The 12,385-nt window shown below is 42.6% G+C and overlaps 1 long non-coding RNA gene across 1 annotated transcript in view; it reads right to left on the bottom strand.

Annotated features, from left to right (window-relative positions):
* The window catches only part of LOC110262015 (uncharacterized), a 37,973-nt gene extending 27,014 nt beyond the window's left edge, over positions 1 to 10,959 (bottom strand). Inside the window, exons 1-2 of the long non-coding RNA XR_014812951.1 lie at positions 10,837 to 10,959; positions 9,209 to 9,356 (exon numbers count right to left, since the gene is read on the bottom strand). This is a non-coding gene — a long non-coding RNA (uncharacterized LOC110262015). The remainder of the gene's footprint in view (positions 1 to 9,208; positions 9,357 to 10,836) is intronic.
* Positions 10,960 to 12,385: the final 1,426 nt, after the last annotated feature.

Genomic DNA, 12,385 nt, shown 5'->3' with positions numbered 1-12,385 from the left:
TTCCCAGCAACAATGTGTGAGAGATCCAGTTTCTCCCCATTCGTGACATTTAGTGTTGCCACTTTTTTTAAAACAATTCTGATAGGCATGTGATGAGATCTACTTGAGATTTTAATTTGCATTTCCCTGATAGTTAATGCTTTCAATCATCTTTTCAAATATGCAGTTGCCATCTGTATCTTTCCTTTGGTGAAACATCTCTTCATATTTTTGCCCATGTTCTAATTGGATTGTTTGAAAGTTTTTTTTAACCATTGAACTTTGAGAGTTCTTTGTGTGTTCTAGATACTAGTCCTTGATAGGATATATGGCTTGCAAATATTTTGTCCCATCTTGAGCACCCCAGGTCTCCACATTTCTATTTGGCACCAGTGAACAGAGGCTAAGTTTCAGTGACAATATTAAGTAACAATTGCCATTGGTACAGGTCACCCTGGGTACTTTTAGAACAACCCAGTCAAGAAAGAAAAATCATAAATCAAGAAAGTAGAATGGAAACAACTGCATTAGCACAAAATACAAAGAGCTGTCCAAGATACATTAAGTAATCAAAGCAAGGTGCAAAGTAATGTGTACAAAATGCTTCTGTATGTGTATTTGCTTATACATGTGTGGAGTATCTAGAGGGAAAACAGAAGAAACTATAACAGAGATTATCTCCAGGGAGGGGCACTGCACATGTGAGTGAGGGAACAGTAGAGCGAGAGAGACTGATTTTTCGCTGTATACTCTTTCAAGTTTTAAAGAATCATATGAATGTATAAGCCATTCAAAAAATAAACCTTGGGAGTTCCCACTGTGGTTCAGTGGTAACAAACCCGACTAGTATCCCTGAGGATATGGGTTCAATCCCTGGCCTTGCTCAATGGGTCAGGGATCCAGCGTTACCACGAGCTGTGGTGTAAGGTGGCAGATGAGGCTCAGATTCTGCGTTGCTGTGGCTGTGGGTTCAGGATGGAAGCTACAGCTCGGATTGGAGCCTTAGCTTGGGGACTTCCATATGCCACTGGTGCAGACTTAAAAAAAAAAAAAAAAAAAAAAAGGCAATCCTGCCCAAATTGATCTATAGATTCAACATGTGTCTCCTATCAAAATCCTAGCTGGCTTTATAGCAGAAATTGTTGACTTAAAAATGCACATAGCAATTCAAGGGAACTAGAATAGCCAATACAATCTTAAAAAGAAGAACAAACTTAAAGGATTCATAATTTCCAATTTCAAAACTTACCACAAAGCTACTATAATGGAGACAGTTTGGTACTAGCATAATGATAGAAATATAAATCAAAGGAATAGAATTGAGAGTTCAGAAATAAAACCAAGTGATTTTCAACAAGAGTGCCAAGACCCTTAAAACTGGAACCTTACCTATCACCATATATGAAAATTAACTCAAAATGGATTATAGATCTAAATATAAGATTACAAAGCACTAAGAAGAAAACACAGGAATAAATGTTTGCAACCCTGAGTTACACAATGGGTTCTGAGACACGACACTAATTGTCCAAGCCACAAAAAAAAATGGAAATTTTAAACTTTTGTGTTTTAAATTGTACCATCTAGAAACTGAAGAGATAGCCCACAGAATAGGAGACAATATGTGCACATTGTATATCTGATAAGGACCTTCTATCTAGAATATATACAATATATACAACTCAATAATAAAAAGATGAAAGTTCCCTTTGGCACAGCAGGTTAAAGATCACGTGTTGTCACTGCAGTGGTTCAGATCACTGCTGTGGCACAGGTGCAATCCCTGGCCAGAACTTCTATAAGCCACAGGTATAGAAAAAAAAAAATAATAAGATGAATAATTCAATTTTTTAAATGGGCAAAAAAATCTGAATAGACATTTCTCCAAACGTCATTTAATCATTAGGTAAATGCAGATCAAAAGCACAATGAGATACTATTTTGCACCTACTAGCTAGGACGGACTATAAACAAAGAGTAACAAGTGCTGGTGAGTATGGAGACCCCTGGGAATCCTCCTACATTGCAGAAGGGAATATAAAATGGTGCAGTTGCTTTGGAAAACAGTCTGACAGTCCCTTAAAAGGCTAAACACAAGAGTTACCAGATGACCCAGCAATTCCAGCCTTAAGTTGATATCCAAGAGAAATGAAATCATATAATCCACACAAAAAATTATCCACAAATATTCATAGCAGCCTTATTTATCATAGCCCAAATGTTGAAAACACATATGCCAACTGACTACTAGATAAGTAACATGTGGTATATTCTGTGTGAAATAGAATATTATTTGGTCATGAAATGGTATGAAATGCTGACTCAGGCTGTAACATCAATGAATCTTGGAAACATGCTATGTGAAAAAAGCCGGCCACAAAAGAACACCTATTATGACTCTGCTTATGAAAATGTTTATAACAGGTAAATCTATAGAGACAGTAAGGGAGGAGAATTTGCCACCAAAGATTATGTCTCTTTGGCATATTAATTGTATCAGAACTGCTTATTTTATGGGAAACAGCAGCCTGGGGATATACTCTGAACACCAAGTGGGGAGTTGCCCTTTTGTAAGAAACATTTACATTTGTAAGGGAAATCTCCATTTGTAAGGGGATCTCCTGCCCTGTACCAGAAAGAGGATTAACCAAATCTCTACAAACTCTTACCAATGGAGAAGACAATGACTTAAACCTGCATCACACTCACGCTTACTTACTGTGCTTTTCCTGGTAACCTTCTATAACTCACTCTTCCCACTCTCACGGTCCTCTTTTGCCCTTAGCTGAATATTCAGTTTTTTTCTGGCTCTCTCTCATGTATACGTAACATTAAGTTTTGTTTCTTTGTTTTTTGTTTTTTTGGTCTTTTTAGGGCCACACCTGTGGTATATATAAGTTCCCAGGCTAGGGGTCTGATCAGTGCTGTAGCTGCTGGCCTACACAGCAGCCACAGCAACGCTGAATCAAGCCAGGTCTGAAATCTACACCACAGCTCACACCAATGCCAGATCCTTAACCCACTGAGAGAGGCCAAAGATGGAACCTGCGTCCTCATGGATACTAGTTGGATTTGTATCTGCTGCACAACAACGGGAACTCCTGAATTTATTTCTTTTTGGCCAAGCCCTCGGCATAGGGAAGTTCCCAGGCCAAGGATCAAACCTGTGCCACAGTAGTGACAATGCCAGATCTTTAACCAACTGAGCCACACAAAGAACTCCTGTTTTCCCTGGAATAAAGGATATCAAACTCATTACTAAATGGCTTTGGTCATTTTGACAGAAGATAGTTAAGATAGATTAAGTGTGCTACAAAGTATGATTTACAACCTGAAATTTGTTATGTCTTCACCACTGAAGGATTTATATTCATTGTCTACATATCCATGTTAGAATATAAGATCCACAAAGGCAGGAATCTTGGTTTACTGATATATCTAAACAGTGCCTAGTGTATAGGAGACATTCAAATATTTGTTCCAAGTACAAACGAAAGAAATATCTGTAACCCAGCAGGGTCCTGTAAGGGCTCCTAGGCACACAAGACTTTTTGTGTCCTCCATTTCTTGTTTTTAGGGAATAAGCTTCAGCCTCCATGACCTTCCCTGAGTTTCAAAGGGCAGTTGCTAATCAGGGAAGGGAAGGGGTGCAGAAACCAGGGAGAAACAGACAAGAGATAGTAGTATCTCCTTTTGGCAGGGTCCTGGTTCCTCCCCAAGAAATGTACATAACAATATCCACTGAGCCCTTCTGCAGAACTAACCCCCCCACAGCAGAACTATTCACAATAGCCATGACACAGAAACAACCGAAAGGTCCATCAACAGATGAATGGATTAAGAAGATGTGGTATAGGAGTTCCCCTCACGGCACAGTGGTTAACGAATCCAACTAGGAACCATGAGGTTGCGGTTCGGTCCCTGCCCTTGCTCAGTGGGTTAAGGATCCGGCGTTGCCATGAGTTGTGGTGTAGGTTGCAGACGTGGCTCGTGGCTCGGATCCTGCGTTGCTGTGGCTCTGGCGTAGGCTGGTGGCTGCAGCTCCGATTCGACCCCTAGCCTGAGAACCTCCATATGCCGTGGGAGCGGCCCAAGAAATAGCAAAAAAAGACAAAAAAAAAAAAAAAAAAAAAGTAGATGTGGTATATATACAAAATGGAATACTATTCAGCCATAAAAAGAACAGAATGATGCCATTTGCAGCAACATGGGTGGAACTAGAAACTCTCATACTAAGTGAGGAAAGTCAGAGAAAGACAAATACCATATGATATCACTTATATCTGGAATCTAATATATGGCACAAATGAACCCATCTACAGAAAAGAAACAAGCTCATGGACCTAGAGAACAGACCCGTGGTTGCAAAGGGGAAGGGAGTTGGATGGACTGGAAGCTTGGGATTAGTAGATGCAAACTATTGCATTGGGAGTAGATAAGCATGAAGTCCTGCTGTATAGTACCAGGAACTACATCTAGTCATTTATGATGGAACATAATGGAAGAAAATGTGAGGAAAAGAATGTGTGCATGTGTGTATATATATATGTATAACTGGGTCACTTTGCTGTACAGCAGAAATTGACAGAACACTGTAAATCAAAAATAATAAAAAATAATACAATATTTTTTAAAAAAGAACTAAAAGATGCAACAAATATAAGAACTACTTGATGAAGCATTCTTCATTCCAGGAAGAAGGAAGACCACCAAAACCAGTCCTGGGGCCACTAAATACCAGCTTTGAGAAAAAATGCAAGCTTGCCTCTACCCTTACCTATCCTTACCTATGGCCCTATTTTCCACTTCCCAAACTATAAAGCTACCTCTTAATCTCTTCCCAGGAGGGCACAGTCTTTAAGGCATTAGCCTGCTGTGGGCCCCTTTGCCTGAATAGCAATAAAGCTATCTTTTTCTCCTTCCTCCAAAACTCTAACTCTGTGTTTCTGTTTGGCAGCAGTGGACAGAGGCCAAGCTTCAGCAACAGTTCCATGGTGGTCTAGTGGTTAGGACTCAATGCTTTCACTGCTGTGGCCCAGGTTCAATCCCTGGTCTGGGAGCAGAGATCCCACATCAAGCTACCGCATACCAGCCAAAAACAAAAACAAAACAAAAAATAAATGAGATAGGAAAAAGTGTTTTTAAATCATTATTATGTCAGTCCCAATAGCAAGATTTAATAGCAGATTACAATAGAGAACTGTAAGTTCCTATGTCCACCTCTTTCTCTACTATATTTATCATGACACAATTTAAGCTTGAATCACTTATCACATGCCTATTTCAGATATGAAAGTTGTATTCTTGGAGTTCCCGTTGTGGCTCAGCAGAAATGAATCTGACAGGAATCATGAGGTTGCGGGTTCAATCCCTGGCCTCGCTCATTGGGTTAAGAATCTGGCATTGCCATGAGCTGTGGTGTAGGTCACAGAGGTGGCTCGGATCCCGCGTTGCTGTAGCTGTGGTGTAGGCTGGCAGCTGTAGCTCCAATCTGACCCCTAGCCTGGGAACCTCCATATGCCATGGGTACAGCCCTAAAAAGTAAAAGAGAAAAAGAAAAGTTGTATTCTTTGGTTCTTAAAGACACAATGCTAGTTGCCAATCTTTTTTCAAGTGCTCTGGCTTTCTTGAAGGCAATGTGCTCATTTCTTATCTTCTTTGTGGACAGGTGTGGTCAGATGAATAGCAAGATATATTTGGAAAAGTCCTTCTAGAAAACCTTTGAAAGGGGAATAGCTGATGTGGTCCCTTGTTTTCCTTCTGTTTCCTGCCAGAATGCAGACATGATAGTTCTAACAGCCCTGTCTCATAAAATGAGATAAATTTAAGGATGGAGTCCATGCTCAGTGGATGACAGAGCAGAAAGGTACAAGGAGTCAGACTTGCTGGTGGTGTGGAGAATGGCACCAGCCCTGGACTGCCAGCCTCCACGCCGTTTTACAAATGGAAAAAATAAAGCTCTTGTTTAAGCCACTGTCATTTCAGGTTTCTTATCAGCTAAATATAATTCCCAAGAGATAAACTATATTAATTGCCATTTTTTGTAAAGATTTGAGGATTTAAATGATACAATAAGTGTTATTTTAAAATAATGAGAAATCTTTTGCTTTTTGTACTTATCTTGTAAAGACTAAGCTATATGGAGCTCTACTGCAGTGCAGTGGGATCTGGCATTGTCACTGCAGCAGCTTGGGCCTCTGCTATGGCGTGTGTTCGACTCCTGGTCTAAACATTCTCATACCACAGGTGTGGTCACATACATAAATAATAAGATATACTTTTTATTCTGAGTTAATTATTGCAGGAGAGCAAAATTTGCCATCCCAAAATGCACCTCTTTGGCATGAGAATTGATTTAGGCTGTTTTGTTTTGTTTTCTCTTTTAGACAGGCTTGTAGCATGTATAAGTTCCCAGGCCAGGGTTCAAACCCACTCCACAGCAACAACCTGAACCACGGCAGTGACAACATCAAGTCCTTAATGCCCTGCACCACCAGGGAACTCCAAGCTGGTCATTTTTAAGCAACAGAAGTCTTTGCTTTTACCTCTCCCTTGGCTGTCTCAAGAAGTTAGAAAAGGTTTCTATTAGAATAGAGGCCAGCCAGAGATATTTGCAAAGAACATGAACTGGGTGTGGTGGGTGGAGGACACTCCAGGCAGGGCCTAGAGGACAGAATCCACTCTGTGTCCCACTGTTTCTGCCCGCCCAGCAAACTTTTATTTACCAAACATTTGCTTTTCCATTTCCATGTAAATCACCTTCCTCCCCTTTGAAGTCTCAAACTGGCAAAATCCTGCTTTTGTCTTTAGCTGAAGATAGTATTTGAGGTGAGGGTTCATGCCATTTTGGCAAGTGGCTCAGTTTTCCTGGGTCTCTTTCATGTATATGCTATTAAATTTTTGCTTGATTTCCTCCTGTTAAACTGTCTTATGTCAATTTAATTCTTAGATCAGCCAGCAGAAGCTAGAAGGGTAGAAGAAATTTTCTTCTTCCCTGATATGGCTATGTTTTCATTTTAACCATGAAAAAGTATATTTGGTCCATGGAGAGGAAGCAGGGAATAATAATAATTTCATTTGGCATCACTGGACCTGAACTTCCATGAATAAGACCATGAAATATCTGTAGATAATATTATGACTCAGGAATAAAGAAAATGTCATGACCAAGGAAATCTGATGGTTCTTTTTTTCTTTTTAGGGCTGCACGGGAAGCATATGGAAGTTTCCAGGCTAGGAGTCGAATTGGAGCTGCAGCTGCCACCTAACCCTAAGCCAAAGCCACAGCAACGTCAGATCCTTAATCCACTGAGCAAGGCCAAGGATCGAACGCACATCCTCATGGATACTAGTCAGGTTTGTTATTGCTGAGACACTATGGGAGCTCCTGATGGTTTTTTTTTTTTTTTTTTTTTTTTTTTTGAGCCCATGTGGAAATTAGTCTAATAAAAGATTAAAATTAACTTCTCTTCATCATGGACTACTGCAAGAATCTAAGTGTCCATTACTGTGTCAAAGAAAACCAGGTAAGGTTTTTTAATTTGCTTTTATATTTGTACCTGTGTAAGTCTATAGAAGTGGACACCAAGAAGTGATTAACTATGAACACTGAAGCCAACTGCTTCTACAGTTTATGGTCTACATTATCATGACTTACTGTTTCTTGGTGTTCACTAGCAAAACTTGACTATTCCAGGAGATCCCGTTGTGGAGCAGCGGAAACGAATCTGACTAGTATCCATGAGGACACAAGTTCGATCCCTGGCCTCGTTCAGTGGGTTAAGGACCCAGCGTTGCTGTGAGCTGTGGTGTAGATCACAGACACGGCTCAGATTCTGTATTGCTGTGGCTGTGGCATAGGCCGGCAGCTGTAGCTTCGATTCAACCCCTAGCCTGGGAACCCCCATGTGCCGTGGCTGCAGCCCTGAAAAAAAAAAAATTTACTATTCCAGGAGACTCTTGCCCAGACAAATATCTTTATTGCTCATTTAGGAACTTGTTTGAAAGGTCATCAACTTTTTAATGAACAGTATAAACAGTTTTCGTACCAACACTCTTTGCACTCCTGGCCTCATATATCTTGCCTTGCTGTTTCTTCCAATCCTAAATTACTATTATATCACAATTCATACCAAATCCCTTCATTGATAGACCTATCTTAAACCAAATGTCAAAATCTCAGTAAAATCAGGGCTTGTCCTTCCCTTTTGAGACATGAACCAAGCTCTCTTGTGGTAACTCCTTCGTTCAACGGTGAGCAATAAATTCAGTTTTATCTCATTGGTGATATCTGGGAACTAGCTCTTGATACACACAAAAGATATGTCAGAGCAAGAGCTATGAAACTGGGGAAATAGGCTGGAGGAGGCTGAAAGAGCTTCGTTCCTTTATTTTTTTATGGCCACACCTGCAGCATTAGAGGTTCCCAGGCTAGGGGTAGAATTGGAGCTACAGCTGCCAACCTATGCCAGAGCGACAGCAACAAGGAATCCAAGCCACCTCTGTGACATACACCACAGCTCACAGCAACGCTGGAGCAAGGCCAGGGATCGAACCCACATCCTTGTGGATACTAGTCAAGTTCGAAACTTGCTGAGCCACAAGGGGAACAACAGAGAAGCCATTTTAGCCTCAGCCACTTTGTGATCTAAGCCTGCAGCAATGCTTGCCCTTGGAGAGGAATTAATTCTCAGGAATTAATGATCTTAAGGGAACACAGTATTATAGGAAGAGAGAAAGGGCAGCCAAAATATAATGCAGCCCCAAAGCAGAGTCCTGGCTCTTCCTCAAGGGAAACACATACTAATATATCTCTGAGTTCTGCAGGAGCCAAGGCCCCCACCCAGGTGGAAGACAGAAGGATGATGTTGATTCTCCTGACTTCAAGCAACAAAAGTTGAGACTCTGTGGACCTCGGCCCCAATTTTTTGCCGAATTCTCCTCAGTTCAGGCCCCTTCATGAATATGCACGTACCCTCAGCTGAAAACTTCCCCAATTTTGCTGCTCAGGGTAACACTACTTTGGGAAAGATCCCTGGTGGTCTCCTTAACTTGCTACGAGGAATAACAAATCCTTCCTTCTCCCAGTCTTTGGCTAGGTTGTGTCTTAGCTCAACCCCCACGGAGGTGAACCCAGTTTTTGAACCCAGGTTTTGGGTCACAGGACCGTAGGTGAGTGCAGTTCTGAGAGCTTGTTAAGACTGTTGGGGAGTGCCCCAGTCAAACTCACCCCTCAGAGTAGTCTACTGTGCTCATCTGTGGTCTGGAAGCCCTTTGTGAGAAGCGAGGCCCCGGCTCCACAGCGGTGATGGGTGCAGTTCCAGCGAGAGCCCTGTTCTCCTGGTTCAGGATGCCTGATGATCCCCTGGAAAAGACACCTGGAAGAGTGTTACCTTCTGAGAAAAAGGATTTTTTTTTTCTTTTTTTTTTCTTTTAGGGCCACATGTGCATCATATGGAAGTTCCCAGGCTAGGGGTTGAATCCAAGCTGCAGCTGCTGGCCTACACCACAGCCACAGCAACACAGGATCCGAGCCATGTCTGTGACCTACAGCACAGCTCAACGCCAGATCCTTAACCCACTGAGCAAGGCCACGGATCAAACACACAACCTCATGGATGCCAGTCGGATTTCTTACCCCTGAGTCATAACAGGAACTCTGAAAAAGGACATAATACATGAAAAAAAACTCCTACAGAATCTAACAAATTTTCGAATGAATGTCTTTCATGACTATAAACATACGGTCAAAGCATTTGGGATTTTTCTGCATTTTTACATACACTAAAGGCAATTTCATTTCAGTTTATTAAGAACAGAAGAGTAGGGTGTTCCCATTGTGGTGTAGTGGAAACAAATCCGACAAGTAACCATGAGGACCCAGGTTCGATCCCTGGCCTTGCTCAGTGGGCTAAGGATCTGGTGTTGCCATGAGCTATGGTGTAGGTCGCAGACACGACTCAGATCTGGCATTGCTGTGGCTGTGGTATAGACCAGCAGCTGCAGGTCCAGTTCGACCCCTAGTCTGGGAACCTTCACGTGCCACAGGTACAGCCCTAAAAAGAAAAAGGAAAAGAAAAAATACACTGAAGAATAAAGTGATAGAATTAGAGTGTTCATTACTTTGTTTTGTTTTGATTACTTATCAACTGATACACCATTGGTCTGTACAGTGCTGTGAACTGAATATGTTCCCTCTCACCCCAAATTCATAGTTTGAAGCCCTAACCCCTAATACGACTATATTTGGAGAAAAGGCCTTCAAGAAGTTAATAAAGATTAAATGAGATCATAAGGGTAGGGCCCTAATCCAATAGGATTGCTGGTATTATAAGAAGAGGAAGAGGTTCCCTTGTGGTGCAGAAGGTTAAGGATCTGGCATTGTCACTGCAGCAGCTTAGGTCACTGCTGTAGCACATGTTCCATCCCTGGTCTGGGAACTTCCATGTGCCATGGCCTTGGCCAAGAAAAAGAAGAGGAAGAGAGCGATTTCCTTTCCCCTCAAGTCCACATATGTGTAGGTATCTGTATGTGTGCAGGGATAGGTATGGATATACCTTCACTTAAGACAGCTGAAGTTAGGCATTAATGGATAAAGGAACTAGTGGAACTGCTTTGAAAATAGCAGTGCTAAGCAGAAAGTCTCAACAGGGGAAAAACTACAACTTCTATGATAAAGTTCTTTTTCAGCTGCAGAAATTCCTAGGCCAGGGATCAAACATGAGCCACAGCAGTGACAATGCCGGATCCTTAATCCACTGAGCCAACTGGGGAATTCCTACAACATCTCTGCTTCCTGACTCCTCCTCAATTTAGATTTTGAGGTTGCTCCAATCTTCAGAGAAAAAGAAAGCTCACCTCATTCTTTAGCCTATTGTTCTTTCATTGGTCTCCTGCCTGCCAGGCCCTGGGACCACTGCCATCTGGTTTCCACCACCGCCACCACCACGCCGCCGATGTGCAGCTGTTCACACAAAGAGCACTTCTCTTTGTCAAATCCAGTGGATTCACTGGCTGCCTCGACCTCTTGGGAGCATTCATCACCGTCCCACTCTTCCAGAAACTTGTCTCTTATTTCCCAGATACCAATCTCTCGGTTCTTCTCTCAAGTCTTTTTCCCTTCCAATGATCCTGAAAGGCATGTGTTTCACAGGGATTTCATCCTGAATACTTTTCTCTCACTTAAAAGGCTTTTCGTGAGTGACCTCATCATCCAAGGCTTCAACTAGTAGACTCTCAATAGTGTGTGGCCCTGACCCTGCCATGAACTCCAGGCCCTTAATTTTATTTGCCTACAAAGTGACTCCACCTGGGTGTTCCCGGGACCCATCTCAGTTAAATGCTCTGCTCTTAACTCAGTGCCCTCCCCGACAAAGGCATCTCCACCGGTTTTCCTTGTTTGGTACCATTATCAACCTGTCACTTAACTCATTTCTAGAAGCTGGACTCTCCTCCCTTGCCCCCTGGATTGATCTATTTAATTTTTGCGGGTGGGGGGGGCGGGGGTGGTAGGCCCGAACCTGTGGTATAATGGAAGGTCCAAGGCCAAGGGTCAAATCAGAGCCGCAGCCACCAGCCGATGCCACGCAGGATCTGAGCCTCGTCTTCGACCTACACCACAGCTCTCGGCAACACACGCCAGATCCTTAAAGCCAGGGATCAAACCCTTATCCTAAGCAATGTGGCCTGCTGGGCCACAATGGGAACTCCCCGCCCCCTGGATTTTATCTCTGGCTCAACCCTGTGGTTCCCGTCTCCTTCATAGTCCACCATCCCTGCTGCTGGTTTAATTGTTTGGGAGGTCATGTTGAGGGAGGAACAAGGATGTGCATTAGAATCACCTGAGTGGTTTTCTTTGCCGATAAGCATGCCCTACCCTGCCCCTCCCTCCTCCAGAGAGTCTGACCTGCCTGGAACTCTTCCTCACCAGCACTGTTCTTATTCTTTCCTGGTCTTCCATCCATCCTCCACACTGCTGACAGGGAATCTTTCCAAAATGCCACCCTCAAAGTACAACCTACCTGGCTTTCCAAGGTTTCCCAGGACCTCCAGGATAAAGTCCAAACTCCTCTGAAAACCCTTGACGATTGGTTCTTGCCCACAGCTTCCACCTCACCTCCTGCCCCGCCCTTTCAGACACCGGGTACTCAAGGCTTATTAAAGTGTGGTACTCACTGTTCCTGAAACACCCCTACTGTCATTCCCTTGCTGTTTGTTTTCTTTCTGCCTGGAAATCACTTTGTTCAAAAAACCTCTCCTGACTTCTCCAGGCAGTCAGGGACTTCCTCTTCTGTGTTTCCACAGAAGCTCGTTCATATCATGATTCTGTATTTTTTATCAGATGATTGTAAGTATTTGTGTTTATACGATGTCTCATCCACTAGACTGAGCAGACTTTGTTCAGTTC

The sequence above is a fragment of the Sus scrofa genome, chromosome 8, assembly GCF_054392235.1.
Source record: "Sus scrofa isolate SSC_HxYL_T2T_F1_AM1 chromosome 8, Sscrofa_HxYL_maternal_Yorkshire_Landrace_v2.0, whole genome shotgun sequence".
Classification (NCBI taxonomy): domain Eukaryota; kingdom Metazoa; phylum Chordata; class Mammalia; order Artiodactyla; family Suidae; genus Sus; species Sus scrofa.
The sequence above is the reverse complement of the archived record's forward strand: the minus strand, read 5'-3'. Positions and strand labels throughout refer to the sequence as shown.